The sequence below is a fragment of the Hyaena hyaena genome, unplaced genomic scaffold (genome assembly GCF_003009895.1).
Source record: "Hyaena hyaena isolate Hyena2069 unplaced genomic scaffold, ASM300989v1 scaffold_135, whole genome shotgun sequence".
Lineage (NCBI taxonomy): Eukaryota > Metazoa > Chordata > Mammalia > Carnivora > Hyaenidae > Hyaena > Hyaena hyaena.
In genome coordinates this window covers 2,126,931-2,153,684 of record NW_024080767.1, presented here as the reverse complement: position 1 = coordinate 2,153,684, position 26,754 = coordinate 2,126,931, and the positions used below count along the sequence as shown (strand labels likewise).

Below are 26,754 nucleotides of genomic sequence, written 5' to 3'. Positions count from 1 at the left end.
CAGGGGGAGAGCAGAGCCATGGCCCTTCTCCTCCGGATAACTGAGGAAGTTAGTAATTGCTCGGAATCCACAGCGAGTAGTGGCAGAGAAGGAGGGGGACTTAGGGTTCACTGGTTTGGAGGGGTGACGTAGCTGCTGTGCTCAGCCTGGGGCCTCAGGGTGGCGGGATCAAGTCTAGAACCCCTTCCTTTAGCGCGACCGCCCGGGGAGGCAGGGAAACAGCCCTTCTTCCGCATCTCCTTGTCTGCCTTCTGGGTGCCTTGCTCCACGCCCGCAGGGCCTCCTTCAGAGAGCAGCGCGGTGCAGGATCCGTCTCTCGCTCCTCGGGCTTCCTTGGGGAAATGGAGACGTGGAAAGTGCTGGAGTTGCGGAGGTCAGCCCAGAGCGGCCCCACCCGCTGGCCCGCGGCTACGGTTGACCCACATTTCTTCCTTTTCTGCTTTTCGCTCTGCCACCACAGCAGAGCCCCTGTTTCCTCCCGGTTTCTGCCTGGGAGAACAGCTCTCATCCTCTGGGGCTGACCGTGCCATGTTCATTCTAGCAGGATGCGACCACCGCCTCTGAGCCTCATGCTTGGTCTCTCTGAGCGCCACGTGCACAGCCCCATCAGGGGGTTTCCTGGGCCACCTGGGGTCAATGTCATCTTGGCCAGGATTTATATTCCGTCTCTGCCAGTGTTCCTCAGAGCCTGAACTGCCCCCAGGAGCTGCTGACAGTAATGCAGGGATGTCAGAGACCTCAGGACGGGAGCCCCATTGCCCTGTCTGCCCTGCCTCATTGCCCGTCTCATTAATCTTCACGTGCCATGTTTTTACAAATAACACAATTTGGGAGCTTCCTTCTGGCCAGTCCCTTTCTTTATATTCTCCTTTTAGTTTTGTGGCCATCATTGTTCCTATCAGATTAGACATCACTCTGTATAAGACATCAAGATGGATGTAGGATCATAAAGATCAATCATTTAATAAAAAAATTAACTGCAACTCTATGCCAGGAGCTGTACTGGGTTTAAAGATTTCAGTGAGGAACGATACAGAGAGGGCGCCCCCTTTCATGGCACTTACAGAACTACAGGAGGGAGACGCATGAAACCAATCAGCCCCCAAGTAAAATAAAAACAGAAAACCTAAGCCTGTGATACATGTTATGTAGGAAATTGGACAGAGGGACGGTAGTGCGGCATGGGCACTGCTCCAGTGAAGGAGAGGAAGAGCCGGCTGTTGGGAAAAGATTGGGACCAGGAGCTCTCATGTCTGACGGAGCAGCTCATCCAAGATCCCAGGGGAGGCTTGGCCCCTCATGGGAAGGAGAGGATGAGCAGCGGGCATGAGACAGTGGGGGAGGAGAGACGGCATCGAAGGCCAGATCATGCAGACCTTCTCTGCCAGGGCAAGAAGGTAGCATTGATTCTTAGTTCAAGGAGAAGCCCTGAGAGGGTGTTAAGCAGGGGCATGGCATGATCTGATCCAGTTTTTTTTTTTTTTTTGTATGTTTATTTTTGAGAGAGAGAGAGCGCGAGTGGGGAGGGGCAGAGAGGGAGGGAGACACAGATTCCAAAGCAGGCTCCAGGCTCCAAGCTGTCATCACAGAGCCTAATGTGGGGCTCGAATTCTCAAACTGTGAGACCACGACCTGAGGCGAAGTAGGACACTTAACCGACTGAGCCACCCAGGCGCCCCGATCCAGTTTATAAAAATAGCCACGATGTGCCAAGATGCTTATCAGCAATTGCCACCTTGTATTTTTCCTTTCCTATCTTCTGTTGATTCTGCACATTTCCTATCTCCCTTGATTCTGAAGAAGACAATTATTTGGTCTTCACACTGTCATTTCCACTCGCCCTTTCCTCTGGGACCCAAGTCCTGACCCAGAGATTGCTTTCTTCAGGGGACTCTGGCTGGGTGGTTTGCCATGTGCTAAGAATCATCGTAACCTGTTATGCTGTGAATACAGTGTTTCTGAAAGTCCTGGATATGCTGTGAGATTTCACCAGGATACCATTAATCACCCAAGAGACGCAGTCCACCGTGTGCTCCTAAGATCAATATGGCTTGCGATTGTTATTTCCAGAAGGCCCCCTCACTCAGTGAGTCACCAGGAAGCTTCAGAATGGCTGTGCAGCTCCACAAATGTGCAGCTTTCTCTAAACATGATTTGGAAATAATCTCACGCTGCCCCCGGGGTGGAGGGAGAAAAGATGGATGTTCTGTACAGCGCATATTTCTACAAGCCCACTGCCAGACAAGATTAAAACCTTTGCCTGGAAAGAAATTGGAAGATTCTCTGCGCTCCGGTAAATGGTTCCGTGCCTAAGTTGTATTGTGGGGTGTTTGTTTTTTTTTTTTTTTTTTCCTGTCTCTTGCATGGATTAGGTAAATGGTTTCATCAGCGAGCATTGGCCAATTCATTCGTTTACTTACATATTCGTTCATTTTGTAACCATACCCCCTGCCAGTTGTCCTGGAGGGCACTGAGCAGAGACAGACCTTGTCCTTTCTCTCCAGAAAATCGCCAGGATTCTCCGGAGTCATGGTTGAGATTCACGGAGGCGTATTTCTGTTCTCTAAGCTACAGCGTTAGCATCAGGCTGGGGCGGCCTCAGCGCAGATAAGGCCAGGAAGGATGAGTCCCGATGGCGCAGGGAGAATGACAAATGGAGGAGCGGGATCTGGAAGAGGGTGCAGCAGTTATTCAAGGAGGCATGCTTAACTACCATGTAAATGCAGGATGCAGCAGGGCTGGGGAGGGGAAGGGGCAGAAATGGATGGGGCTGTTATCTAACCAGAAGGCGGCAGATTCACTCATTTGGTGAGCATCTATTGAGCACTTACTGTGTGCTGGGCTTTGTATAAGACTGAGAAATCAGGAAGATGCAGTCTTGGCCCTCAAAGTGTTCACGGTCCAAGGAAGAGAGAAAGGTTTAGATATGGAATTGTATACAGTGGGGTCAGACTATGGTCCATCTATGTGCATGGCATCCCTCGGGGACCTAGGACGCTGCGGTCCTATGTGGGCTCTCCAAGGACTCTTCCTGAAGAAAGCGGTGCTAGAATTCCATGGGAAAGGAGGTAGGGAGGGATATCCAGGCAGGGGACCGGCACGGGCGAGGGCAGGATGGGGTGTGTGTGGAAGCTACAGAAGCAAACCTGAAGCGGATGGTGGGAGAGACAGGTAGATGGCGGAAACTTATTCTCAATCAGTGTGATTCTCAGCAGCATGAGTGGGCAGGAAATGGGGGCTGGAGGTCAGAGCAAGCATGGCGGGAGAGGACGGGGACACGGGGACCCCGCAAAAGGACTGTCAGAAGAGAGACTAGGAAAGAACGCACAGGAGCTCGGATCGAATTCGCCGAGGGGTGGGTGATGTTCCTGCCCTCTGTGTCACCAGGACACCTGCCCTAAGACCTGCTATGGGCTCAGCATGCTCATTTGGCGCTCTGTGAAGTACAGGGAGCCGTGGGCAGAGGGCCACAGCTGCCTGTGGGAGATCCCTCTGGATGTGTGTGTGTGCACGCATGTGCATGAGCACGTGCGCTTGCGTGTGTGATGGGTGCTGGGATTCCAGAATGTCACACATACCTCTTTGTAGCACAACAGAGCTGTCACTATGGGGGCACAGACAGAGGTGGCTCCATCCTTCTGCACCCAGGTTCTAAGGCTGGTATGCATTTGTATATCCGTGCGTTTGTGTGCCCGCGAGACAGGCACGGGCCGGGCTCCGCGCACCTGTCTCCAGGTGGCCAAAGCGTCCAGGTGTTCCCAGTGTGAAGGCTGCCTTCTTCCTCCATTCTCGCCCATCCGCCCAGAGAGCCTTCTCTTGTCCCTGCTCATCCTTCCCCAGGGTCTGAATCACAGACCTCCAGGGCCTGTCTGGGAACCCATCTTTGTATTAACCGTGGCTTCCCATAACTTCTCCATGGAACTGTCTGGAAATCTGGTGCCAACCAGGCAGCCTCGCTACCCCCGCCCCCACCGCCGTTGGTGAGGACGGCAGTTCAATCAGATCACAGCGACTGAACCCAGCTCTGGCCCTGCCGCCGACATAGGCGGCTCCTCTCTGTTCCTCCTGGGCTTCTGGCGTCCAGGTGCGAGCTAGCCTGCTTCATCACTCTGGCTCTGGTGGAAAATGGTTCCTTCCTGGGACACGTGGTGGCAGGTTGGATCCCATCAATCACACTGCGAGAGAAGGATGCAGATCGCCAGCTGATGGCATTGTGTTTATGACACGTCTGAAACAGTAACAGATGGTCTGTGTTAAATGTGTAGCTGTTGCGTGAGTATTCCCATCATCATAGAGATTTTTCTCCCCATAAAGTCTGGATTCTGGAAGGAGTCATAGAACATGAGACCATGAGGGGCCCTAGAAAGCTACTCGTCCCAATGTCTCCTCTTAGCAAACAAAAAACCGAACGTACGGTGACATTAAGTGATGCACCAAGGATCACTTGGGTAGTTGGTGATGAAGCGGCAAATAAAATTTGGGCCCAGGCCACTCAGGCCTGTGTCCTTTGCACAGCACTGTGGGGTTTCCTGATCAGGCTGGGACACACACACACACACACACACACACACAAGAAACAGAAAATGCCAGAAGCCACGGGTTGCTACGTTCCCGGCACAATACCATCTCTGAGCTTCCGACAGTCGTCACCCACTCTCTGAAGTGATGCGAGGGGTACCTGGGGCCTCTGCTGGTGTGGACTGACCACACCACTAGCCGTGTTCTTCAGACCTCCTACCTGGTGGAATCTGGTTTCACCTGGGGCCACTTCTTGGGTCCCCAGGAATGTTTGGATGAAGAGGGGAAGAAATCCTCTAGGCCATCGGTCTCAAATTTGCTCCCAAGACCACCAAGACCAGCAGCATCAGAATCCCCTGAGAACTTGCTAGAAAGGCAGATTGTCTGTCCCCACCCCCACCCTCCCACCCCCCGCCCAGACCTATCAACCGGGAAAGTCCTGGGATGAGCCCAACAAATCCAGGGGACCATGGAGCTCTGATAACATTCTACCCAAAATCCACACATGACCTCAGTCTCCAACTGGCTCAGCAGATGGTCACAGTGTACCAGATGCATTTCCTCAAACATGCAACTATTGCCCTTGGAGAAGGATGTTCAAGAAAGTGAAGTCATTGTGCTCCCGAGAGTAGAACTTCTCTGTTTTAATCTCACCAAGAATGAGGGAGTCTTACCAGTGCACATCTTCGATTGAAGCGGGGGTAGCAAGTATTACCTTTCACTGTCCTGATATTCGTACTACTGTCCTTGCTTTTTTTTTTTTTTTAAGTTTATTTATTTTGAGAGAGCGAGAGAGAGAGAGCGAGAGAGAGAGAGAGAGAGAATCCCAAGCAGGCTCCCTACTGTCAGCAGAACCCGATGTGGGGCTCAAACTCCTGAACCAGACGAACTATGAGATCATGACTTGAGCCAAAATCAAGAGTCGGATGCTCAACTGACTGAGCCACCTGACAGGGTGCCCCTGTCCTTGTTTTTTTGTTTGTTTGTTTACTCTTGGCCACCTTTTAAACTTTTGTGGGTCACTTTGTTTTAAACATGTTGCTTGCAAGCAGTACGTCGATGGGTTTTGTTTTTACATTCTGAGCTTGGTGACTATTGTCTAAAATAGTACAGTCGCCCTTCTGTGGCATCCTGGGTTATAGCTTCTCTTTATCTTCTTCCTTGGCTTTTGTTTTCCCTCTTTTCCTATCATGTAGGTCTTTGTTTTTGTCTTCTAAGGGGATTTGGAAAATGCATGTCTTTTCTTTTGATTCTATTACTTTTATTTACTTTTTTAGAAACTTGTGAAGCCTGCAGTTTCAAATGATCAGAGTCAGGAAGAAATCTCTGGTGGTTGAATTCTCTAAATTCAAGGTGTTTAACTCGTTTCAATGTTTCCTGCTCCCCATTTCCCTCCCTCCTTTCCTTCTTTCTATTAATAAAATCTGAGGTTTTAGGTCAAAATTATTATCAGCTGATTAATTTTTCCATTAGCTATGTTCCTTTTGAAGCATAAGATTTGACAGTCACGTTTACTTGTGACCACTTACACATGACCGCATCTATGCTAACAATTAGACTTAACCTGTTTAGATGATTTTAGTGCCAGCCACAGGTTCTTTGAGTCTAGAATATTCCCCCCCCCCCTTTTCCTTCATTTTGATTCTTCTCTCAGGATGCTGGACTTTTTTTTTTTCCTCAGAGAAGAGTTTACATGACTGCTTCTTGCACACGATGCCAGGAATAGAAACAGGACCTTGGTTATTTTGATTTCCTTCTCACTCAAATGCTGACATCTTTTCCCAAATCCATAGCCAATTCCTCACAAACTGGTTGAGCCTCATCAGAGCACCAGGCAAGACTTTTCATGTTCAAGTGCAAAATATATTCTTCTGCAAACGGGGATCATACTTTTCTCTTCACATTTCCAGACACTGCCCTCCTTCAGTAGCTTTACCTGCACAGGCACATCAGGTTAAAATGCCTTCCTCATTCGCTGATGCCCAGAGGAGCAGGGTGAGCCACCTCCTCCGTGAAGCCCACGATCATCTCCAAACTCAATGTCATCTCTCCACCGCCCCGTCATCCGCACCTCACTTGTGGCAATGAGCATTTTCTTTGCTTTATTACTTGTTAAATTTCACATCCCCACCCCTTCTGTCAGTGTCTGAGCCCTATGAGATTCTTTCATTAGAATTTTAAGATAGAATCTGGTCCCATTTATCTGTTTATTTCTAGGTCTGGCCTGTATCTAGCACAACGTATTGTACAGAAAAGGCACACCATATCCATGGTTGCCGTAATGTTAATGGTTGGTGTCAGGGATAGCCAGTAAGCTCTGAATGACGTTAATTCAACATCTGTGAAAACATCCCTCCAGTAAAATATTAAAAAGGAAGGAAGGCCTAAAGATAGTGCAGCACGATATAGAAAAATCCTGCAAGAACACATCATATAGATCATTAGACAATGCAGATCGATAGAAGAGAAAAATTGGTACAAAATCATCATGTAACACCACCGTTTAAGAACGAAGATCCAGTGTTTTAACCCTGATCATGTGAGACCAGCCCTCTGAGAATGTCGTTAGGTTTCCTGGTAGGTAATGGAGAGGAGCTCACAGGCTGGAGATTTCAAAGCCGTGCAGCTGCACAGAGGTCCCTTCTCCCTCTTTTCTGGCCTGATTATTACCCTGTCCTCCTCAGGCTGACACCAAAGTCTCACTTGACTCTTGTCTTCAAGGCTGGTGTCAACTTTTAACTGTCTATTCTTGCTGTGCTCATTTTATAGTTGGTTTGTTAATAAATATTTGCTATCTGTAGCAAATCTTAGAATGTAGCAAAATCTTGAAACGTCTATAGTACAAAGCACGAGGCAAGAAACATGACATTTCATAAGAAGAAACCTGTATTTTCTCCTTAAATACTCATGTGTGTGCAGGCACGTGCCTGAGCATGTGTGCACACACACACATAAATGTGTTCACACATATGTACACGCACATTTCCCACCACAAACCTCCTTCCCTGTTTATTCATCTTTCTTCACTTTTTACAAAGAATTTTTATATGTTTAGTTTTGAGAGAGAGAAACAGAGCGTGGGCTGAGGAGGGGCACAGAGAGAGGGGGACACAGAATCCGAAGCAGGCTCCAGGCTCTGAGCTGTCAGCACAGAGCCCGATGTGGGGCTCAAACTCACAAACCGTGAGATCATGACCTGAGCCGAAAGCCGGACACTTAACTGACTGAGCCACCCAGGCACCCCTGTATTTCTTCACTTTTGAAATATGGTCGTTGAATCTAGGTTTTTACCAAAATTTCCTTCAGTTTTGGGGGCTAAGTAATCAAGGCAGGTGTGCCAAACCCAAAGGGCCTCTGCAGGAAGATATAAAATAGAGAGCCGAAAATGATTCATATACGCCTCTTGCAACCCAGTGTGTAGGGTTATCACACACCCTTGGATTTCATCGTTGCCATCTTTGGTATCACCTCATTGGGAATTCTCACTTCTCTTTTCTTCACTGGAAGGTTTTAAACAAGCATAACACCCATGTGTCTCTGACCTTAGGTCAGGTATGGTGTCGCATGAACTGATCCTGGCTGGGAGTGCTCCAGTCTTGCCCTTTGCATCAGCAACAGAAAAATTAAGAATAGTGCTTAATGCTGTGTTATGTGGCATGACCAGTTGACCCCTGAATCGTAACGGCTTCACCAACAAGAGTTCATTGTCACTTAATATTGCTTGTCCTCTACAGGTAGGAAGCAACCCTGCAACCGCATAACCCTTCTCAAAGCTGTGGGTTGACTGAGCGTCCATTCTGTGTCTTCTTATTTGGAGGACCTTGGCCAACGTACCTATGTGGCAGATGTTATCCTTATGGAAGGGACAGGAGCAAAGGCAGCCAATGGCACAAGGGCACTTGAAGATCTTGTTTGAACATGGCCTGCGTCACCTCCATTTATGGGCCCTTGGTCCAAGCAAGCCACATGACCAAGCTAATGGTCAGTGAGGGCAGAAGGTACCCAGGAAAGCATGGTCAGAAGGGGAAGAATGTGAACAGTTACGTTCAGTGAAGGTCATCTGTTTCCCTGCGTAATTCCACTACATCAGGGGAGAATTGGAAATGCTAGTGAACTTAGTTACCAAATGATAGCGGTCACCCACAGCAAGGAAGAATTGTTTGGCTGTCTGGCTGGCTGGATGGACGAACTTACAATCATCCATTAACAGAAAAAAATGAGAGAGGACTTAACAGCCAAAGCACATATCTATGATTTAAACCATGTGATATAAGATTAAATGTGAAAACAAAAAAGATTGAGTGTAAAATAAAATGTAAGACTACATATAACATGGAACTATAAAGCTCCAGTGATTGAAATGGCCCACCTGGTGGCCAGGGCAAAGATAGAATGAATACCTAGCTCTCATCTGGTGCTGGTGAGGTATGTGCACACATACATTACGGGGGACAACTTTCCCCAGCCCTGGGCCCCTGGAATCATTTGTCATTCGGTTCTTGGCATAAAGGAATTGAGCGGTATTTGGAATAATACCCTCGGTGGTTTAGGCATGCTGTGCACATCTCCTCTGGAAGAGGGAAAGGTTGAGTCACAGCTAATAATCCATGAATTTTAGTTATGTGTACCTTAGTCTTTGCAAAGCTAATTATGCAGTCAAGAATTCATTGTTACAAAAGTGTTAAGTTTGATGCTTGGGCTTCTCTACGGAAGGCTTGTGAACTATAATTAAGCATAAAATGTAAACAAACTTTTGTTTAAAAATAAAGATTAATGGTGATAACGAACATAGAAGCATTTACTCAGTGGCGAGCTTTGTGGTTATTAGCAAGGTGAATGGGAACGATGATTAATGGGGTTTTGGCTTAGCAAAGATATTTGATACTTCTTTCTCCCACTTTCCTGGTCAGCTGTCCCCTAATCACAGAGTTCCGCTGAGAAGGTGGCAAGTCCCGGGTCCCTGCTGTCCCTTTGGCATAGTTCACACACTCCTGGTCACCTGGGTTGACTGAGGTTTTGTTTTGAGATGGCATCATCTCTAAAATTTTAATTTCTAGAATGCTGGTTAATCGTGAATGAGCAGCATTTTGTGTTTGTGCGACACACACACAGGCTCAGTTTTCTTAAAAGACTTTTTTTTTTTTTTAAAGAGGAATGCTAGGAGATAAGTACCCCGTTCCCAGCCTCAGTTACTCTTAAAGTATGCTCTGGGGACATAGCACCTGAGTGCACTTGAGAGGCACTGTTCTCAACCTTGATTGCACAAGCCTTCGAAATCAGCATCTTTTGTGGGAGCATGAGGATTTTATTTTTAACAAGGTCTCTAGTTGATTCTTAGGCACACGGTAATCCGGCTCGGCATCACCCAACACAACTTCCCGTGATGATGGAAACGTTCCGTTTCTGTACCGTCCAACGTGGGAGCCTCGGGCGGCTCTGTGAGCCCTTCAGACGTAGCCGGTACAACTGAGTGACTAAATTCTTTATTTCATTTTGTTTTCAATGATTTATATGGAAACGCAGATAGTTACACATGGCTCAGGGCTGCTACCGTATTGGACGGTGCAGAGCTGGAGGAGAAATCGGCAGCAATGACAGAGGCAGTAACGGTAATAACAATAGCCGTTATGTATGGGATCCAACTCCTGGGCTTTTCAAGTTTGCTATATGCCAGACACCATTCTAAGTACTTCCTGTATATTAACTCATTCAAGCCTCACAGAATTCTAGGGTATTTCTTTCTTTCTTTTTTTTTTTTTTAAATGTTTTATTTATTTCTAGGAGAGAGAGAGAGACAGCGTGAGCAGGGGAGGGTCAGAGAGAGAGGGAGTCACAGACTGAAACAGGCTCCAGGCTCTGAGCTGGCAGTCAGCACAGAGCCCGACGCGGGGCTCGAACCCACGAACCGCGAGATCATGACCTAAGTGAAAGTCGGACGCCCAACCGACTACGCCACCCAGGCACCCCTAGGGTATTTCTTAATGGTGGCAGGCCAGGCAGGGACCGCTCAGGGACACACAAGCCGGGCTGGGGACTTCCAGCGGGGTACTGTGGCAGGTGCTCATTTCACCTGCAGACCCAATGCAAGTGGTGTCAGGATGTCTGTGCTGCACTGGAGTTTGAGGCTTTTGTCCTTCACTTCTTCTTTTTTTTTTTTTTTAATTTTTTCATGTTATTTTTAAATTTCTTTTTGAAAGAGAGAGACAGACAGACAGAGTATGAGCAGGAGAGGGGCAGAGAGAGGGAGACACAGAATCCGAAGCAGGCTCCAGGCTCTGAGCTGTCAGCACAGAGCCCGACTCATAAGCCGCGAGATCATGACCTGAGCTGAAGTCGGACACTTAACGAATGGACTGAGCTACCCGGGCGCCCCTGTGTTCCTTCACTTCTTGAGAGATGTAGACCCGGTTTGAAGACAGGGGATGGATCCTCTTTTCCTTCTCCTGACTTCAAGCCTGCTGGCAGTGTCTCTCATTGGCAGAATCTAATTTTATGGCACATATAATCTGTAGAGCCTAATTTAATCAGAACCTAATCAGAAATCTAATCAGAATATAATCAGGCAGGGGGGCCTGGAAGATGTCATCTGGGGACTCCCTGTCCCAGAATCCCAGCGCAGGGTTTAGAAGGGGAAGCTTGGTGCTGAGGGAGAACAGACAAATCACCTGCATCGAGTTTTGTGATCAGCATTTCTTGGAAACTCGTGGATGCCTCAGTGTGTTGATGATGTCACCATTCCCAAGCTCCACAGCACAGGTCAGACAGTGTCTCCTGAGATGCTTGGATCTAAAGAACTGAATCTTGACTAATCGTCAGTTTCTGCATTTCCTTCAGCTGGGACGCGTGCACAGGTATATATGCACAGGGGGCTGCCGGCCCCTTTCAGGGAGTCTTCACCCCTGTTTTGCTAGTTGGTCTCCTCACTGATGAGCCTTGGGGCTTTCTTCTGCAGACTTGCAGCTTGAGAGGCAGCCCTGAGCAACCTGTTCCTTGCCTTTTCTGCTGGTCTAGTCCTGTCCATAGTTCCCCAAAGTTTGTTCCTCTCAAGTGGGGAGAAAGAAAGACATAAAAAATACAGGGAAGTGAAGTTGTCTCTTGCTACACCTGCTTAAAGTTTCTGTCCTTCTCCCAGTAAAAGCCCCGCTGCCTTACTCGGGTCACTTGTCTCCTCCTTTTAACTGCTGTGTCTCTCCCATTTGGCCCAAGTTGTACAAACTCATCATCTTTGGTGCTGGAGTAGACGTGGCATCCACCCCCGTCTCCACCCATAACCTCATGCCAGGGAAAAGCATCCTCAATGCTCAAATTTCTCTTTTAACCAACACTGAGACCAAGACATTGAGGACTGTATTTCTCAATTGAAAAAAACGTGAATTATCTAAGGGAACTTCTCTTCTTCATGCGGCTTGAAAGTCCTCTCACATGGACGCGAAGCAAAGGAATGAAGACACAAGTTGGTAATATGAGTAAACTAGCTATGAATTTATTAAGCTGGAAGGGGACAAAAACATGTCCATCTTCTCTACCAGGATCCATAAAATATATACAACGTGTAACATCTTAGAAGATGAATAAGGAAGGCACGAGATGATATGTTCTTGTCTATTGCAGCGGATGATGACAAACTTTTTTTTAATGTTTTAATTTATTTTTGGGAGAGAGAGAGACAGAACATGATCAGGGGAGGGGCACACACACACACACACACACACACACACACACACACAGAATCTGAAGCAGGCTCCAGGCTCTGAGCTGTCAGCACAAGCCTGATGCGGGGCTCGAACCCACAAACCGCTAGATCATGACCTGAGCCGAAGTCGGACACTTAACCGACTGAGCCACCCGGGTGACCCAAGTTGTTTTTTTTTTTCTTTAATTTCTCGTTTCTGTAGCAAATCATTTCAGAGCTATATTCATTCTTGGAGGCCTCAGCAAGATAGCCTCTGTCGCTAGCATTGCATTGTCCTCAGCATTGTTTTTCCCAGACTCCCATCCTCAGGAGAACCACCAGGTAAGGTCATTGATTACCTTAGGTTTGAGTTGCTTGTCAGAGCGCATTTCCCATCCTTCCAGTGGGACGGAAGGATGTGCACAGATCACAGGTGTACTTCTGGAGGTTTCATTCATGCATCTCTGCTGGGTGGAGGTGATGTCAGCTCTTTACCCCATCCCTGGGAGTTTCTCGGGCCCTTCAGGCATCTAAGGGAGAATGGTACAACCCAGTATCTTGTTCCCCAAAGTAAAAGGAGCCAGGATGCCCAGCTGTCTGTTTCTCTCCATCTCTGACAGCAAGAAGATGGTGTGGAAGGGCCATATGGCTTTCTTATCATCATCCTTTAAGAGGGCAAGAATGATCTTTCAAGAAAGAAGCCACATTTGTGTTTCTGTATCCAGCCCTACAGACGTGTGGTTGGTAGATATTTCTGCCAGATTCTGACAGTCGGTTGCCCGAATCCAAGCTTTGGAATGGTTAGTAATTTTTATTTGCTTCTGCGTTTTCATCCATCTTGCTACCTGATGAGAAGGTGGCATGAGGGGGTGCGAGCCAGATGCCGACTGACATCTGAATCTAGCTCATGCTATTCTTATTCTCTTATCTCCTTGTTCGGAAATGTTACTAAGGACCATACTCCCTGACAGATGAAAACGCCAGATCATATCTGTATGGGGAAAAAAGGGCCGTTGAGTAAAATCAAGTGCATTTCCTTTAACGTGTATGTATTTTTACCTGTGCAGTAAAAGTGTGCAAAGATTCGATTTGGGGACTGTTAAGTCCTGCTATTAACAGATGATTGCGCAAACAATAAGTCATCTACTCTGTGTGCTTCCTTCTAACATATGGCCTGCTAATGACCATGCTGCCTTTGACTCTAGAGTTTGGATCAAGCGTCTGTATTAGGAAGAGTGATGGGAGTGAAACCCTTGGTCACGTGGGCCTGATTTCATTTTATCTGCTTATTAAGAAGACAGATGTCATTTCTGGGCCAAGTGTCAAGACCCAACAGGGTTGCTTAGCAATTGGAATATTAGTTGGTAAACATTAAGTACTTCTGCACCTGAGACTGATTTCCCCCAGGCAATTTAATTTGTAGAAATAAATGCATTTAATTTCCAGCAGTTGGAATTTTTGACTCTGTGTGTACTGTAAGGCTGAAGCCGTGTCTGTATTATGGCCCAGCCAGGCCATTATCAGGGCTTGTTTAGTAATAAAAATCAATGATTTCAGCTTAACAGCTCATTTCATGACTCAACTGACTGTCTTCCCAATCAGTCTTCTTGGGCCTTTAGCTATCAAAGATTAAAGACGAAGCATCAGTGACTGTGCATAGCAAGAGAGATTGTTTATCAACTTTGGTCACTGCTCTTCTCGCTAAACTCCTTTTCCCAGAGATAACTAAGAAGGCATCATTAGTAGATGTGTTCACCTGGGTTTCAGATTACCCCCAATACTCTGCTTTGGGGAGGCTCCTCCATCTGGGCTTTACGCCTTCTCTCCTCGCAGCCTGGCACAGATACCCGAGCCCTGGACACGGCCATGTTCACTGTTCAGGTAGGAGCAGGAGAGATGGGCTTTCAGCCTTGAGGAGCCTCTTGTATAATGGGGTGTTTGCAGATACAGGTAAGCTTGGAGCTACTTAAGCATGCCCTTAAAGGACTGAGTAGTGGCAAGTGGTTGGTAAGATGTCAGCTTGGAAGAACCTCAAGATCCTTCACGTCCTGACCCCACATGGTCAATCCCATCTTCTGATCCCTCCTTCTCTGACACACTCACACAAAGACTCTGTGCTCCCATCCCCTGGGGTTACGTTGCGTGCCCTGAACACACCATGCCCATTCAAACCCCCTTTCTTTCCCCCATCTCTGTGAGCCCGTGATCTTTCTGCTGCCTGGGATGCCCATTCTCATCTCACTGCATCTCTGCCTGGTGATTACTTATTCATTCTTTAAGGCTCAGCCCAACACCTCCTCCTTTGTACAGCTTTCTCCTAAATCAGCCACTCAGCTTTAGGAGGGTGGTCTCCATCCACCTTTTATATTGCACCTTGCATTGTATCACAGCTACTTGATTACACACAACAGACCACAAGCTCTTCAACAGGGAGAATTGTGGCTTGTGTATCTAGTGTCTAGTATAGGGCGGTGGATTAAATGGTGGCCTCCCCAAAAGATAGGACCCCTGGAGCCTGTGATTGTGACCTTGTGTGGAAAGGGGGGAGTCATTGCAGACGTGATTGGGCTCAGGATTTCTAGGGAGACCATCCTGGACTGTCTGGGTGGGCCGGAGATTGGATCACAGGTGTTCTTATAGGAGACAGAGGAGGAAAAGACGCGGACACAGAGGAAGGGGCCAGGACCGGAGCTATGGAACCACAGGACAAAGAACGTCTGGGGTCACCAGAGGCTGGATGGGGCAAAGGCAGATTCGCCACGGGAGCCTTCGGAAAGGGTGCAGCCTTCCTATGTCTTGATTTGGGACATCTGGCCTGAGAGGAATCCTGAGACCAGGAGGGGCGCCTGGGTGGTTCAGTCAGTTGTGTGTCTAACTCTGGATTTCAGCTCAGGTCCTGATCTCGGGTTCATGAGTTTGAGCCCCGTGGTGTCAGCACAGAGCCTGCTTGAGATCTCTCTCTCTCCTTCTCTCTCTGCCCCTCTCCCTCTCTCTCCCTCTTTCTCTCTCTCAGAATACACTTAAAAAAAAAAAAATCCATGGGGCACCTGGATGGCTCGGTTGGTTAAAAGTCCAACTTCGGCTCAGGTCATGATCTCAGGGTTCATGGGTTTGAGCCCCGTATTGAGCTCTGTGCTGACAGCTCAGAGCCTGGAGCCTGCGTCCGATTCTGTGTCTCCCTCTCTCTCTCTGCCCCTCCCCTGCTCACTCTCTCTCTCTCTCTCTCTCTCTCAAAAATGAATAAACATTTGAAAAAAAATCCTGAAAGGATACATTTATGATATAAACCACCTAGTCTGTGGCATTTTGTTACGGCAGCCCTAGGGAGCCAGGATGTAGAGTGACTGGTACAGAGCCGGGGCTTTTAAATGAATAAACATTGATAATCCCGTACTTGGAACGCTTAAATTGGTTAAAGATGTTTCCGTGGAAAAGGGAAACTCCTGGATGTGTCTTCTGCCCACATTTTCATGAATCTGACTGAAGCCCCGGAAATCCAAGCTTCCTGATGCTACTTCAAGCACGGTGCTTCTCTGTGAAGGACCACGTCGCCTCTATACCTTCAGCCTCAAAGCCAGCCGCACGTGCGGGCAGATCTGTCCCCCTCCACTTCCAGCTTTCAGCAGGGATCAGAGACTAAAAACTTTGTCTTGAGCCCTCCAGTCAGCCTGACAGGACATGGCAGATTGCAGAACAAAAGTGCACAGAGGAGATCATCAATTAAGCTAATAAAATTGATTTAAAGGCCTTTAAACTTGAGAGTGTGTTCAGTGCCTATGAAAGATCTTTCTAGTCCCTTGAAGTGACGAGATAAAATGATCAATCGCCCTTACCAACCTCCCCTTTTTGGTAATGGGATGGTGGGAATAGCTTCTCCACTGTCGTATTAACCCTCATTTCGTAAAGGGTCTCTACACTCTTCTTCGCTCCTAAGTGCTCAGGAGCTGAGCCCGTGAAACTCATTTCTTCCTCGTTGCTCGCCTCATAGTGGATTGGAGGGGCGGTAGGAAGCAGCACCACAGGACAAACACTGTCCTTTCTCTTGGAGATTTTCTTCAAGGCTGAGGTTTTCAAAATGTCATTTGAGTTATAAAAATAGAAAAAGCTTTGTTGTAAAAAAGTCAACCCGCCTGAGAATTACGTAAGTCAAAAGCCCCTTATCTTACTCTCTCCCTTCTTCTGAACAGTTTGGCATATAGACTTCCAGACCCTTTGCTTTATGCATTTTCCAATACATGCGCGCGCACCTCTGCCCATGTACGTATGCCCATAAGCATACGTGACATCGTCTACAATATGCAGTAACATCCAACAAGCATTTTTCCGACAAATATTTTGATGCCACCTATGATGTGCCAAACTTGGAGTACCTCATTCCCACTATTTTGGGAATATTTTGGGAATTTGCTTTTTTACTTAATCCACCAAGGCCACATTGTTAACTGGAATTTTGTTCCTCCTCCATCTTTTTGGCAGGTGGGTGCCATCCTGTTCATCTTGTAAAAGAATTATTTATTGAACACCTACCGTGTACCAGCACTGTTCTAGGGGCTGGGCTTAAAGCGGCGCACGGGGCACTCGGTTGTTTCTATTTTTTGCTCTTCCAACAAATGCAATAGTCCATAGCCTTACATGTATACTTCGTTACACAGGTATATTTCTCCACCAGTTTCCCAGAAGCAGAAGTGTTCTATTCAACCGTGTGAGCTCGATAGTATTCTAATTCACAAATTGGAGCAGAAGGTTTGAACTGCCCACCAAGATAGCATGCATCAGTGGGCCATTTTCTTTCTTAGCCCAAGACTGATACCTGTCAATAGCTGCATTATTAGATCTGTTTCTCCTGCTTAGAATCCCTACTCTGCACTCACCTGCCCTGGATGCTCTAAGCCACGGGACAGAGTCGTGCTAAAGGACCAGTGGCCACTTGCCACCAGGTGGTATGGTGAGAGAGTTCTCGGGTCTTCTAGACCCACACGGTTCCCATTCACAACCCCCTCTACCTGCGTAATCTGGACACTACACTTACTCTTCCCCACCCCCCGATGATGGAGGAGAGAGGAGTTGGAAACCTTCCTGAGACCTCAACGTGATCAAGTTAAAGTCTGAGTCAGCAGCGGGAAGGACAACCTAATTACAAACAAGACCATTTGGTGACTTGCACATAATTTCTTTCTGAATTATTGCTGCTCCCCTATGAATACACATGGAGGTCCCTTTTCAAAGAAGACTCCTTTAAGCAGAAGGGTTACTGAGGAAAGAAAGTGCTGACCCGGCCCATGTATTCATTTGCTACCCAGCAAGAATTTATGGAGTACTTAACTAAATGGAAGACATTGTGTTAATTGCTGTTGATGAGACACCGGGGGACTAAAACAGGGGCACCTTTTTAGAGGAGGAAAATGAGATCATGTAGGTGAATGACTGCGTGGTAAGGTGGAGAGCCGTAAACGCCCAGGAGGGGTGAAGAACAAGGCTGGCTGGAGTCTGCGTGAGGCAGACGTCACTTCCCTTGGCCGTCGATTGCCCCGTATCTCTGAGGGACGCCACTCTTCTTTAATAAAAGATAATGATAATCTTAAGAAGGTTAGTGAGGTTGTCAAGGATGTAGCTGGGGTGGGATACATAGATCTGCATTCTACTCTCCTTGCCCTTTCGAGAATTAAAATATACAGCAGGTATTTTGCCAGCAGATTTACCCAGGCTCCTTCTGCCAAAGTTAATGATTCCAGAGCCTCATCAGATTTAAGATCCCACCTGGCAGATGTGTTGAATCCCAATAACTTATAAATTTGAGCTATCAGAATAGGGAAATCAAGTGTGTTTGGTGTGGGAGGGGTTTTCAGGAACGAGATGCCTGAGCTGTTGGGTTCAGGGTCTCCAGGGGGTAAATACTTGCCCTTTTAAAAGGGGAGCCCACGCTCCAAAAGAATTTCATTTTTCCTTGTCCTTTGTTCCAAGAGTTTCAGGGACCGGGGTTGAGTTATGGTTTCGGCCCATGGTCGGGGATGTCTCTCATTCCGTGCCCTGCCTGTGAACCTGACCCTGGCATAGTTCCCGTCCAGGTTATTTCCCCCTAACGTAGGAAGGAGATGAATGATGCGTTATCTCCCTCCCCTCAAAAATGACCAAGTCCAGAATGGTAAGAGCTCATTCGGAGAACCTGCTGCAGCCAGCAGTTTCCCCCCTTTTCACAAGCCAACCTCGTCCCGTCTCTTATCCTCTGCAGCTGTGGGCTAATGCTGCCTAAGCAGGAAGAGGGGCCTCTCCACGCCAAGGGGGGAGAGTTGTTTTGTGGTTCTGGCTCGGAGCTGATGAGTTAACACTGGGGAGACTACGTTAATTTTGCAAAGTTTATTCTATTAGCATCCCAGTTGGCATCTGCCAGCGTCTGAAAGTATCTCCCTGCAAAGAGCCCAAATTCAACCTTCAAATGTGAATGTATTCAGATGTGGAGCCTTTGGGAGGTGATTAAGTATAAAGGCAGAGCCTTTATGACTGAGATGAATGACCTTATAAAAGAGGTTTCAGAGAGCCCCTCTGCTCCTTCCACCTTGTGAGGATACAGAGAAGTTTGCAACCCAGAAGAGGGCCCTCAGCCAACCATGCATTCCGATCTCAGACTTCAGCCTTCAGAAGAGTGAGCAAATACATTTCTGTTGTGTGGAAGCCACCTGTGGTGTTTGGTTATAGCAGCGTGAATGGATTAAGACAGCATCTCTCTTTCATTAAAAATATTTATCAAGTGTTGGGCGGGGGAAAGTCTCTTGGCTTCTCAAGATTCCCTTTGAATTTCAGCTTCATCACTGATGAGCTAGCTATAAGATTTTGTGTAAGTCCCTTAAATGTCTCCGAGCTTCCATTTTCATCTGTAAGATGGGTAATTTCTTACATCTCCATCACATGGATTCTTTGTGGATCGAATGAATTACACGCATTAACCTTGAAAACTTTACTTATAAATTATAAAACTTTATCCAAATGTAGAACATTTAGTCATTTCCACTGTTGGCAGCAGAGAGAAATTGCCCAGGCTCCAGGACCTTGTTGGCCAGTGTTTGCATGGCTGGACCCAACTTTTATATCTCCTAATAGCTTTTGCATGTTTTCTATTCCTTGATATGCACTAAGGGTGATTTCACCAGTCTATCCTTGGTTCACTCTGTTTCACTCTTCATCTAGGCATAAGTTATTATTTGACTTGCCTGCTGTGTTTTAAAGTCTGTCCTTTTCATTTCTAGAAGTTTTGTTTCATTATTTTTCACAGCTGCTTGTTTGTTTTCCATAGGGTCTTATATTTATGGTTTTGACCCCTATTTTGAGGTCTGTAACATTTTGAACATTTTCATTTTGTGGTCTCTATCTGGTAGTTCTGTTATCTCAAGTTCTTGGGGGGGGGGCACTAATCCTACTGTATTTGCTGACTCTCACTTATGGTAGATTGTTTCCTCCTATGTTTGTAATTTTAGATTGTGAGCTCACCTTCTGTGGAGTTTCTGGGTGGGAATTCTGGCTCCAGGTCAAATGTGGATCTCTCCAGTGAGGTTTTTGTTTTGTGCTGTTTTGGTTTTTTACTGAAGTATAGTTAACACATGGTGGTACATAGTGAGGTTTTACGTTTGCTTTTGCCAGTCACTCCCAGGTGTCTTCACCCCGGGACTATGTTTCTTGTAAATTTCTAGGTTTGGTGTCTCCTGACCATCAGCCAGTGTAAATTCAAATCTCAAACCCTCCTGGGGCAAGGGATGGTGAATGTTCAGAGGACACTTTCTTCATGCCCAGAGCTCAAGAGGAGACAGACAGGTTTCTTTAGGCTTCTTCCTTGTGATTTGGGCCTCGAGCAGATTTTCTGAAAGCAGACAGTCTACACAGTCACTGGGTTGAGAGTTGAGGAGCTCCAGCATGGCATCTTCTTTGCTGTGTTAGAGCAAGCACACATGTTTTCTGAACTTCAGCATTCCCAGCTCTCAAAAGCAGGTACTATTACTCATCTAAAAGCATTGCCATAAGAATCAGACAGAATCCCCAATGTATGTTAGGTTCATGGCCTCGAACCCGCCATAGAGGGAGCAGTCTATCCATGGTAGCTGTTCTCAGTCTTCCCCCTGCAGAGGTGAAGAAACTCATACCCAGAAAGAACCAGCCATGGCACTGCTGGGTGGGGCACTATCCCCACTTCATGGTCAGGCCATTATCTGTCTCTCAGAAACTCTCTCTTGGGTCTACTTGTTCATGTTTGGGTAAATTTGCCTGCCCTTAAACAATAGAAGAGCTGGGGGGGGGGTTATTTTTTCTCTTTGCCTTTTTCTTAAATTCTGTCTCAAACTTAGAACAGCATCCCTGACTTGAGCCTGCAGCGGGAGAGATACCCAAGCTGAAAGAGGAGGGACCATCACTGTTTTCACTGATAATGAAGGCAATTTTCTAGCGATAAAGAAGGCACAATAAAAGCTATCTCACATAATGGCTTTCATTACCCATTCTCCAGTCTTTTCTAAACAATAAGTTATTAGCCATATGCAATAGGGGCTGATGCTAATTGTTTTCCCTATTTTTCAAATAAAGAAATGAGTCGTACACAGTGATTTCTTAAGGACACTTCTAGCGCTAATATTCTATGAATTGATTTAATGGAGAGCACTGTGGAAGAGTCAGAAGTTCATGGAGAGTGGGAGTTCTGTTCATCTTTTGTTTTCTTGAGTGGTAGAGACGCATCCCTGTGTCGCTCTGTCCCCAAACAATGACAGCACAAGCACCAGCACCCTTTTCCTATGGCTTTGTGCCCACGGCTTATCAAGTTTCCAGGTCGCCCATCCCTCCTTTGTCACAGGGGAGGAGACTGGCTGGCCTTAGGGTTCAGCGTTCCCAGCCATTTTCTCAGTGACTTAGAATCAGGAATTCCGTCAGCCTTTGACCTTCTCATATGCGACGGGACTGATTCCCACCTGCCTCACCCACCCAAAGGTGACACAAGGTTATAATGAGGATGTGGTAAGATGGACAGCTTTCGGAAGGGTGGAATCTGGCATAAATGGAAAGGAAAGTTGGCTCCGTTGGGATGTCATATTGTCTATTTGGATTATGCGCAGGAAACAGTTAAAGTAACATCCCCAACTATTTATTCTTTAGACCATTTATTCTTTATACATACAAGGTTGGTCCTTGGCTGGCTTCTTGGACTTCTGACAAGAGTGGCTCATTTCCCCAAACTGTACAAACAGTGTGGTTTATGCCAAGCACCTGCCTTCCTTCTGGGAGATGGGAATTTGGGGCCATGCTAGGCAGAAGGTCCCTCCATAATTAACAAACACCCTGGGTGCTCAGTCTGTGATGGGCCTTCCTGGTAGATGGCATTTCACACATGTTGTCACAGCTCTTTGCTAGAGGACATCCTATCTGACTCCGGTGGGAGAGGATCTTGAAAGCTCATGCTTGGTTTCTCCGGCTGTGTTCCATGCACCTTTTGGAAACTTCTGCTGACTTTTCCTTCCATCCTTTTGCTGTAATAGTCATAGCCTTGAGTATGACCGTATACTGAGTCCTGGGAATCTTCCTAGTGAGTAAGTAATAAAACCTGAGGGTGGTATTAGGGATACCCTGACCCAGAGGCCAAGAGGTCTGTGACTTGATTAACACATTCCATATACCCATACGCCCCAGACTCAAAAACTCAGACTGTGACTGTCAGCAGGGCTAGTGTTTCGGAGAAAGACCAGGAGGCAGTGGGCCTGGCTGAAACAGGAGGAATGGAGGCTACCAGAACTGGGAAGAAACACATTCTGTAGGGACAAGTACCAGAGTCTGGAAGTACAGAGAGGTGCTGAAGTTGAGATGGGGCAGGAAGAATCTGCCTTAAGGACGGCCCATGCCAGGGGAGTGCCAGACCCCATGTCGGCACTGTGGACCACTCCCAATAGGGTGGTTCTCCCCGAGGCCAGGGCCAGAACCCACCCAAAGGTGATGCAAACTGGTGGGGAAGGGGGGTGGGGAGAGAAATCTCCAAGGGCTTTGTCTGGGAGAGCCTGGGGTTCAGGTCTTGGTTACATACTTACTAGTGATTTGCTGTTGGGAAAACGATTTACCTCCTGTGTGCCTCCGTTTATCTTTCAATTGGAGATATTAATAATACCTCCTCATAAGTTGTTGGATGGATGGAGTGAAATAATGTATGTAAATGCTTAGAACACCGTCTGGGACTTACCAAGCACTCAATAAAACAGAACTCTCAGAGTTATAAGGGGGTTGATGGCAAAACTGTAAGTTTAATGGCCCAGAAATCCATGCCCCTCAAGCCAGGCAGCAGAGGCTATGGAGCACATGAGGACAGGTACCCCTGGGCCCACATAAAACAGGTGAAATCACAGCTGCCCAGTCAGTCCTACGTAAACATGCACCTGTTCTGATTTTCATTCTGTGACTCTTCTCTCTGGGTCTGGATTTGACTCTAACTTAACTTGGATTTTCCAATCTCTTCCCTGGCAAACATTTGGAGCCTTGCCTTCTGGACTCCGAACCAGCAGGGCTAGCAGCATAAGCCAGCCCTATACGAATGGCCAGCCTCGTGCCTGATCTCCCCGGCTTTCTCTCTGCCAAGCCCCCTCCTCCCACCCAGCTGCTCCCAATGCATCATGAATCAAAGCTGGTCTTAGTAGCCTATTCCCTCTTGGCCTCTTCTCAAATCTCCCCGTGACAGAATTATTCTGCTCTTTTAGACCCGATTTGATGAGTGTGGATGGCAGAGAGGCAGTGCCGTCATCATATCTGTTAAAGGTGAAAGCGTGCCCTGCTGCTGATTTGTGCTATCCAAGCTCTCCCAGTGCTGAATGCCCATGACTGGAGAAAAGACCAATATGGCTATTTCCCCGGGCCTGGGGCTAGGAGGTATGGGTGGGGAGACACAGGACAATGAAAAACAGAACAATACACTTGCCAAAGGAGCGCTGTAGACAACAGGTACTCTAAAGGTTGAGAGCTACTGTGCTAAGCTAGTCAAAGGATTCATGGAAGCAGCTGAGCTCTAGAAAACCCCATAAAATATAAGGACTTGAGTAAAAGATAGCAGGGGACTGTCTAAACACAGGGGAAGAAGCACAAATAGTCTTGGCCTTTGGGTGAGGAGCAGAGGATTCAGAGAGGGAAGGAATTCTAGGAAAGCTTTCCTCCTGGAAAGCTAAGAAAGGGCCAGATCTCAGTGAGCCTTGAATGAGTGTTGCCTAGAAGTTTGGAATTCATCAGGCATGTGTTGGGGACACCTTGAAATTCAGCATGGTTGTAGCCTTTGAAAGCCTATGGCCTCTGAACTTGGAGGTAGAGGAGAGAAAACATTTGAGGCATTGGACGATGTTCTGAGGCAGAGCCAACTAGCCTACCTATGCTTAGAATTGGTGACTTGTCTCTTCTTCCTCATAACAGACACTGCTAGGAAGGAATGATTTCATTAAGGAAAAAGGCAGCAAGTGTCCTTTTCCTATAGTGGATTGCTTAATGACATGTGTTACATCTCCTGGTAATTATCAACTAATCAGCCTTCTGAGGAAGTAACATTTGCGGTTTATTTCTCTAAGCCAGGGAGTAAATGAAGGTGTGTAAGAAATCGCCTTGCTGGGGCACCTGGGTGGCTCAGTCGGTTAAGCATCCGACTTCGGCTCAGGTCATGATCTCACAGTTTGTGGGTTCAAGCCCTGCGTCGGGCTCTGTGTTGACAGCTCAGAGCCTGGAGCCTGTTTCAGACTCTGTGTCTCCGCCTCTCTCTGACCCTCCCCTGCGCACGCTGTCTCTCTCTCTCTCTCCCCCTCTCAGAAATAAATAAAATATTTAAAGAAAAGAAAAGGAAAGAGAAAAGAAAAGAAATCGCCTTGCTTTCGAGCTCCTGGGAGTTCTTGGTGAAGACCCTAGCAGCCTCTGAGCTCTGATAGCCATGTGACCTTTATGTTTCACCCCTTCCTCATGCCATTATTTCCAGGAGGGCAAGGAATGGTGCAATTCATGTTTAATGTGGCCTTGCTGTTATTCTAGTGAGTTCTGACACTGCAAGTCTACTTGACCAGGGTGGTCAGCCCCCCTGCTTTTTTATCAGTTGAGACATCGATTGTATTTGTAATGGGTTAGGGAAATAGTGGAATGAAAGACACAGAACTGAGGAAAGAGCCCAGGCGTTGCAGGGCCAGGACCCCTCGAACTACTCACTCTCATCCTCTCGCCGTCCATGGACTCTTCACAATCCTTCTCCAGGGCAGCCAGGTCTTCTTGGGCCTCAGAGAGCTCCCCTTCCTCCATGCCCTCACCCACGTACCAGTGCACAAATGCCCGTTTGGCACACATCAGGTCAAACTTGTGGTCGAGGCGGGCCCAGGCCTTGGCAATGGCTGTGGCATTGGCTTAGCACGCAGACTGCCTGGTGCACCTTGGCCAGGTCTCCCCCGGCACCACTGTGGGAAGCTGGTACTTAATTCCAGCCTTGCAATCTGTGGGACACCAGTCCACAAACTGAATCATGCACTTGGTCTTGATCATAGCAACAGCAGTGTTCACATCCTTGGGCACCACTTCTCCATGGTAGAGCATGCAACAGGCCATGTGTTTGCCACGGCAAGGGTCACACTTGACCATCTGATTGGAGGGTTCAAAACAGGTGTTGGTGATCTCTGCCATGGACAGCTGCTCGTGGTAGGCTTTCTCAGCTGAGACAATGGGAGGGGGGTAGGTCACCAGGGGAAAGTGGATGTGGGGGAAGGGCACCACATTGGTCTGGAACTCTGTGAGGTCCACGTTGAGGGCACCATCAATGCACAGGGAGGTAGTGATGGAGGACACAATCTGGCCGATGAGCCAGTTGAGGTTGGCATAGGTGGGGCGCTCGATGTCCAGGTTGTGGTGGCAGATGTCGTAGATGGCCTCGTTGTCCACTATGAAAGCACAGTCCGGGGGCGCCTGGGTGGCTTAGTCGGTTAAGTGTCCGACTTTCGCTTAGGTCATGATCTCGCGGTTCGTGGGTTCGAGTCCCACGTCGGGCTCTGTGCTGACTGCCAGCTCAGAGCCTGGAGCCTGTTTCAGTCTGTGACTCCCTCTCTCTCTGACCCTCCCCTGCTCACGCTGTCTCTCTCCTAGAAATAAATAAAAAACATTAAAAAAAAAAAAAAAAAAAGAAAGCACAGTCCGAGTGCTCCAGGGTAGTGTGCGTGGTTAAAATAAGGTTGTAGTATTCTACTACTGCTGTGGACTCTTGGGGGGCCAGGTAGATGGCAAATTCCAATGTGAACCCCTTGCCATAGTCAACAGAAAGCCGCTCCATTTGTTGATCTGACTCTGAAGTGGAATTTCAGAGGCTATTAGACGATGTGGATTGAGAAGGTGAGCAGAGGAGATGGTCCTTCATGAGCCTCTTGGCCTTGGCATCTACAAGACCATGAGGAAAAAAAAAAGATCTTAATGTAAATCTGATTTAATATGTCTTAGTATACTGAAAAAAATATATCTTTTTCTCCTTGAGTTGTGTTAGAAAAAGAGCCCTTTTCTGTCATCCCAGCTTGATATATGCCAGGCCCAATAGGGGATGGGGAAATGCCAAACTCCTGGGAGAATTTTGGAGGAAAAAGAATCCCATCCTGTCACATGGGTTTTCTTGGAGAACAGAAAAAGAGGTGTAGGGGCAAATCTTGGTAGATTCTCCACAGAAGCATCTAGACAAGAATATGTGACTTTCTTAGCCATCTACTCTCCCTGCTCACTTAATGCCATGTTTGAACATAAGGCCATCTCTTGCCTGTCTTTCAGTGCATAAAACCCAACACACTTGATGGGGCGCCTGGGTGGCTTAGTCGGTTAAGCGTCCGACTTTCGCTTAGGTCATGATCTCGCGGTCCGTGGGTTCGAGCCCCGCATCGGGCTCTGTGCTGACTGCCACCTCAGAGCCTGGAGCCTGTTTCAGTCTGTGACTCCCTCTCTCTCTGACCCTCCCCTGCTCACACTGTCTCTCTCTCTCTCTCTCTCCTAGAAATAAAATAAAAATATTTTTTTAAAAAAAAAACAAACCCAACACACTTGAAAACAGAATAAGTAGAATGTGATATATGCAAAATAACTACTAACTCAAATGAACCCTGCCGTAGTTTGAAATTGAGAGCAATGGTTGCTGGTGTTATATTTTTAAGTGAAACTTTCCCTACATCATTTAGGATGTTTTAAATGATGTTTTAATAGCTCTGTATATTTTATCATGGGCATATGCCAAAATATAGTTAAGTGTATCTCTCTTGGTGGGAATTCAGAAGGTTTTTAGTTATTCTCTATGACAGATAATGTCTTGATTAAAAATCTTACACAAAATCTTTTAAAAAATCATTTTTTCTTTCCCCAACAGACTGCTTATAAGATTATATCTCTGTTTTTGTTTTGTTATTTTTTAAACTTCATTGTAATATGTCTAGGTGTGGATTTCTTATTTTTTCTGCTTGAGATTTGTTGAGTTTTTTAACTCTGTGTGTTGATATCTTTCCTCGGTTCTGGGACATTCTCAGCCATTACCTCTTCACATATTGCTTCTGCCCTTTTTTCCTTCTCTTCCA

The 26,754-nt window shown here is 47.0% G+C and overlaps 1 protein-coding gene and 1 pseudogene across 2 annotated transcripts in view; one reads left to right on the top strand and one right to left on the bottom strand.

Moving 5' to 3' along the window:
- GALNT17 (polypeptide N-acetylgalactosaminyltransferase 17) overlaps nucleotides 1-26,754 on the top strand; it is a 445,667-nt gene that overhangs the window by 293,177 nt on the left and 125,736 nt on the right. The gene's annotated exons all lie outside the window — the stretch shown is intronic.
- LOC120235664 lies at nucleotides 108-25,519 on the bottom strand (annotated as a pseudogene).